We start from the raw sequence: 6,129 nt of genomic DNA, 5'->3' as shown, positions 1-6,129 counted from the left end.
AAAAAAAAAGTACATGTTTACTTAAAACAGATGGGCAATTAGGTTTTGAAACTTTGCTCGAAACATAGGAGAAATAAGTGTGCCGGCCAGGGCCCTCCGTGCTCGGCTCCCCCTGGCTCTCTGACCACATCTTGTGTCCTGCTCATGGCTCTGCTCTAGCCACATGGTCCTCTTTCTTTTCCCCAGGTAGCTCCTGCCTCAAGGTGTTTACAATAGATGTCTCTCTTTCTGGAAGTCTCCTCCCCTGAGCTACAGGTAACTTGCACTTTTCTTTCCTTATGTATTTGTGCTGGTATCAGCTTCTCACAGAGGAGTTCTGTCACCTATTCAATTCAATACTTCAGGCACCTCTTCCCCAAACCACACCAGATATTGGTCCATCTAACTTTCTCTTAATGGTACCTTGTGCGTTTCCCTGTCCGAATAAAAGTGACCACAAGTATGGAAGGAGAGAACAGCATGAGGAGAGAAGGAGGGAGGAGTCTGCATTGGCTCTCTGAGTGGAGGTCAAGACTGGTCTTACATTAGAGTATTGAGGCTTTTCTCAAACCCTTCTCTCATGTTCCCTTGCCATTTACATAGTCCAGTTGGGAACCACCTTCAGTTATGGTTCCAGTCACCAGGTGTGTCCAGTCCATGTCCAGCACTAAACACAAAGAGTCTGTGTCCTCCACGGCTGAGGGCTGAGTTGAGCCTGTGATCACAGAGCAGTAAGGGCCTGTGCTCTGTCTAGGGTTTTGGGCCATGCCCTAGACCCTGCAAGTCTAGGGAAGTAGAGTGTAGGGAAGTCACTAGGACAGGGGTGAGTTTGATGAAGGGATCAGATAATCACTTGTTCATCATCCTGTAGGAGTGTATTGTCCCTGCATCCCCCTGGTGTTATGGACAGAAGAGAACCATCTTCTTAAGTGGGAAACCTTGCCTCTGCATGGGATCCTGGCACAGAAAGACAGTGTGCTGATTCTCCGTTCAACACCATGTTTTTTTATGATCAGGACTGACTTTTAAACATTCATGTTGGATCAGAAAGAAACCCAGATCAGGGGGAAGAGGAATCAGTAATGGCTATTGCTCAGGTATGATGATACTCTCAGTGGATTCTTCTGTGTCTTTCTCCTTTCTCAGAACTGGGCATTGTATTTTCTGATCTTCTCTGACTCTGAGCATTCTGAGTGACATGTTTGCTGCCACTCCCCCATGCTTTCCTTCAGTTCTTTTTGGATAGAGACACAGTCTCACTTGATCACCCTCGGTAGCATACTATGGCATCACACAGCTCACAGCAACCTCCAACTCCTGGGCTTAGGCGATTCTTCTGCCTCAGCCTCCCAAGTAGCTGGGACTACAGGTGCCCGCCACAATGCCTGTCTATTTTTTTTGTTGGAGTTCAGCCGGGGCTGGGTGTAACCTGCCACTGTCAGTATATGGGGCCTACGCCCTACTCACTGAACAGGCACCGCCAACCTTCCTTCAATTCTTCTCATCTCTACTTTAATTCTAACTCTCTGAAACCCAGTGATGTGACCTTGTGAAGAGGCTCCATTGGGCACAGTCCTGGGAAGGACTTCACCCCCAGTCCTAGTGTAGAAAGGGTATGTAGCCCTGTGGCAGCAGTGCTATTGGGCAGGAGGGACTATTCAGGGGCCACATCTGGGTGCACTGCCAGCTCTTTAGTCATGGGGTAACATGCTACCTTCTGGAAAGGGCATCCTCAGGGTCATCTTTTCTGAATGATTTTCTACTATGTTTTGAGCTATAGGACTGAATCACTGTGTTTCTCATGTTCAATTGTTTATGATCAGGAATAGAATAGACAGATAGACATCAGTGATACAGAGTGTTTTATTCCATCATCTGTTTTAAAATATGGAGTCATGATAAATGTCTAGATGCAGTAGATTGGTTCAGTCAGTCTCAGTGTTTCTATCCCTTCTACAGAGGCTGTGCTGTTCCTGTAGGGACCTTTTTTTCCTCTCACAGACAGGATCTCTGTTACTCAGACAGAAGTTCAGTGGCCCCATCACAACTCGCTACACCTTCCAATTCCAGTGCTCAAGTCATCCTTCTATGCCAGCCAGCCACGGAGCTAAGAGTGCAGGTGCACATCCCTGCGCCTGGCTGCTTTTTACTGTGTATACAAAGGGAGTTCCCTGAATGTTGCCAAAGCTGGAATTGAACTTCTGACTTCAAATAATCCTCCCACAACAACCCCTCTGCGTTCTTGGGTTTACTGACATGAGGCTCATGCATGACTGGAGAAAATTCTTTAGTGATTATTTCATTGTATATTCTTTCAGGCAGCTTTCAGGTCATATGTTTATAGATAATATAAGTGGTAATATGTTGGTGGCATCTAGCATGCCAGTTTCTTTTCTTGCATTGAAAAATTATGTCTCTGGCGTGGTGAGGAGGCTCACGCCTGTAATTCTAGCACTCTGAGAGGCTGAGGCAGGTGAATTACTTGAGCTCACGAGTTTGAGACCAGCCGGAGCAAAAGTCTGACCCCCATCTCTACTAAAAATAGAAAAACTAAGGGAAGAGTATTGATTGAGACCAAGAGTTGGAGGTTGCTGTGAGCTATGATGCCATAGCACTCTACTTAGGGCAACAGGTTGAGACTTGGTCTAAAAACAATAGACTAACCACAAAAAATATGGCTCGGTGCCTGTGGCTCAAGCAGCTAAGGCCCCAGCCACATACACCTGATATGGCGGGTTCAAATCCAGCCCAAGCCCACCAAACAACAATGACGGCTACAACCAAATAATAGCCAGGCGTTGCGGCGGGTGCTCATAGTTGCACCTACTTGGGAGGTGGAGGCAAGAGAATCTCTTGAGCCCAGGAGTTGGAGGTTGCTGTGAGCTGTGGTGCCACGGCTCTCTACCCAGGGTGACAGCTTGAGGCTCTGTCTCAAAAACTAATAATAAATAAATAAGTAAATAAAATAAAAACTATGTCTCTGTTCCATCAACTTACATACTACATAAGCCTTAGTAGTATCCACTGATCCCCTGTTTAAGATCATATGTTTGCAGATCATGTATGTCATAATGTATTCATATATTTGGCAAGCTGCCTATTTTTTTGTTCTTCTCAAAATTATTTTACTGTTCCTTCAACTTACATAGCACATACAGTTAATACGCACAGATTCCCTGTGTTCATGGATTATATCCTCTGTGGATACAGGGGTCCTAGCCAGTTCTGTATCCATCATTGAAAACTAAGGCACAGTGTCATGCATTTCTGAGCGCTGAGATCCACAGAGAGGTGAGGGGGCTGTGCTCTGCCTGGGTTTTTATCTGTGCCCTGAGGGAAGTTCAGCCCACCCCAGATCTTCCTGCTAAAGTGTGGGAGTAGGTTTCATTGGAAGGGGAGCGGGTTCTGAAGAAGGGGTGAGAAACTCTTTCTATGGGACTTATTATCCTTGAAACCTCCTGGCTCAGTGCTCAGCAGAGGACTGTTTTTGCAAAGAGCACTGTGTTATTTCAGTGTATCTGTGTATACATGTGTGAGTGTGTACGAGTGATGGGTGTGAATGTGGGCATGGGTCATCAAAGGCACATCATCATTTTACGTAAATTTTATGTTTTTTGGACACTGGAATTTTCTCTTGAATGTTTTCCATGGACTTTCAGTTATTTTACATATTTATGGGGTTCTTTTTGTTAAGGAGGTCCAATTTTTTTTTTTTTTTTTTTTTGAGACAGAGGCTCACTATGTTACTTTTGGTAGAGTGCCATGGTGTCAAAGCTCACAGCAACCTCAAAGTCTTGGGCTTAACTCATTCCTTGCCTCATCCTCTGGAGTAGCTACAGGCACCTCCAGACTACAGGCACCCACCACAATGCCTGGCTAATTTTAGAGATGTGTTCTCCCTCTAGCTCAGGCTGGTCTGCAAACGGGAGCTCAGGCCATCCACCAGCCTCAGCCTCTGAAATTGCTAAAATTACAGGTATGAGCCACCGCACCTGGCCCTATATAGCCAAGATTCTAAGACTAGGATTCAAGGCATTCTCTTGGGAATCTGTCCTTGCTTCAGGCTCAGTACAAATACTGATCAAGCTTGGTAAAAATGAACTGGTTGGATGACCATGGGTAATTTTCTCTACTAAATTCAACAGGCCACAGGAGTTTTTCAGAGTTCTCACTCACTGGTTTCTGCCAATTCTCCATAGACTCCTCTTCCAACATCATAGTCTTGCTAATAGTTCTTTCATACCTGGCCCCCAATAGCCCACAACCCTACTGCCTGCCCTCATTAAAGCCTGCACCCCACTCTATGGGGACGATCTTGTCATAGAGACCAGTTCCACTCACGTACCACATGGAATTTTCCACATATGCTCTTGAATAGTATTCCACAAAGCAGAGTCCAGGTGCTATTCTTTTCATTTTATTCAAACCCGTAATACTTTTCTTCAACGTTCAGTTTTTCTTTTCATTAATTTTTTTGTGTATGTATATGAGACATACTCTACTCTTTTCCCCTGGGTAGGATGCCATGATATAGTCACACCTACCTCAAACCCCTGGGCTCAATTCTCCTCTTGCATCATCCTCCTGAGTCACTGGAACTACGCGGGTCTGCCACCATGCCCAGCTACTTATTCTATTTTTATTAGAGATGAGTCTCCCTCTTACTTAGGCTGGTCTCAAACCCATGAGCTCAAGGTATCACTGTGCCTTGGCCTCTCAGAGTGCTAGGATTACATACATGATGTACCATACCAGGCCCTGATACAGTTTTTCTTGTGTAGTGTTTCATAGCCTCCACTGTCACCCTGGAAGTGCTGGTCCTGGTACTGGTTCAACTCCATGTAGGAGTTTCTGCTCTTGACCTTCAGGAGGCCACTCAACACAGTGCAGGGTGGTTGAAAGTCACTGGGTAACCCCCTCCTCTATCATGTTAATGAATTGACATCAATAACACTGCTAACATATAAGCAGCATAGGTGTGTGTGTGTGTGTGTATGCATATCATGACCTTTTCTGTAGTTGCATCGTCTCATTGTTGAACTTGTTTCAATTTTTCTAAATGAGGTACTTCTCTGTCAGTTTACCTCTGAGGCTGGTCTGCTTCTTAAGGGTTTGACCCAATAGGTCCCATGCTAATACCCAGTCATCTGGGGTCAGGGTTTACTCTGCTCCTTTTAGTCCAATGACCCCAAGGAAGGTTTTTCCTACAGAGTCTGAGACACGGTTCTCTCCTCAGTAAGATGGAAAGAGATCTTTCTGTTGTTAGTATAGCAGGTAGTCCAACTATTCACAATCATCATTCTCATGTGGGAACTGTTCAATAGCTTCTGACATGGCTCTTGCTGTCATCGTACCACTTTTTAGATTCTGATCTTTCTAGAGCCACTGTGGACGTAGTGATCCTCAAGACAACAGTCATTTTCTAATTTGAGGGGACACTGAATTTTCTAGTTTGGTGTGTCAAACAGATCTAATACCTCTAGAGAACAGATAGAAGCCTGTTAATGTCATACTTGTTTATCTTGTAATGTCCACAACAGCAAGATCCACACTAATTTCGAGAATGTCACAACTGCTCAAGGAAAAGTAGAGTACACCACATAGCAAGCTGAAAAGTATATTAATGTGGATCTTTCAGTCACATCAATTTTTTCATTGCTCTTCTGGTTTTCTGTGAAGAGGGGATTTCTTTCCATCCCTCTTTGGTGAAACATGTTTCTCATTTCAGGGACAATTGACATTTAGAGATGTGGCCATAGAGTTCTCTCAGGAGGAGTGGCAGTGCCTGGACTCTGCTCAGAGAGCTTTGTACAGGGCCGTGATGTTGGAGAACTACAGGAACCTGGTCTCCCTGGGTGAGCATATCCTGGCTGTAAATTGTAGACTTTTTAGAAGAAAGTCTAGTTCCCTATTTTCTACCCAGGACCTTTGATTCAGTACTTCCTGACAGAAAGCTTGATATTTGCATAGCACAGTTTCATACACATTCAAAAGACAGCCATATGTGGATGAATTCATTTTTTCATAATCCATTTGTAATGTCCTCTGTCTTACCTCAGCACAGGGTTTGGATTTTGGCAAAGCTGCAGCACTTCTTGATTCCTTGTTTTTACAAGCAGGACTCTTGCTTCCTGACCTGACTGTTCTCTC

General features: G+C 44.7%; 1 long non-coding RNA gene across 1 annotated transcript; it reads left to right on the top strand.

Moving 5' to 3' along the window:
• The first annotated feature begins 198 nt into the window (after nucleotides 1-198).
• LOC111722092 lies at nucleotides 199-6,129 on the top strand. Its single transcript, XR_002771033.1, has 4 exons — nucleotides 199-255; nucleotides 851-1,076; nucleotides 5,708-5,834; nucleotides 6,099-6,129. It is a non-coding gene; the product is annotated as an uncharacterized LOC111722092 (long non-coding RNA).

This window comes from Otolemur garnettii, unplaced genomic scaffold, assembly GCF_000181295.1.
Source record: "Otolemur garnettii isolate 467f Iridium unplaced genomic scaffold, OtoGar3 scaffold00212, whole genome shotgun sequence".
Classification (NCBI taxonomy): Eukaryota; Metazoa; Chordata; class Mammalia; order Primates; family Galagidae; genus Otolemur; species Otolemur garnettii.
Note: the sequence above shows the minus strand (reverse complement) of the source record. Positions and strands in the feature narration are given on the sequence as shown.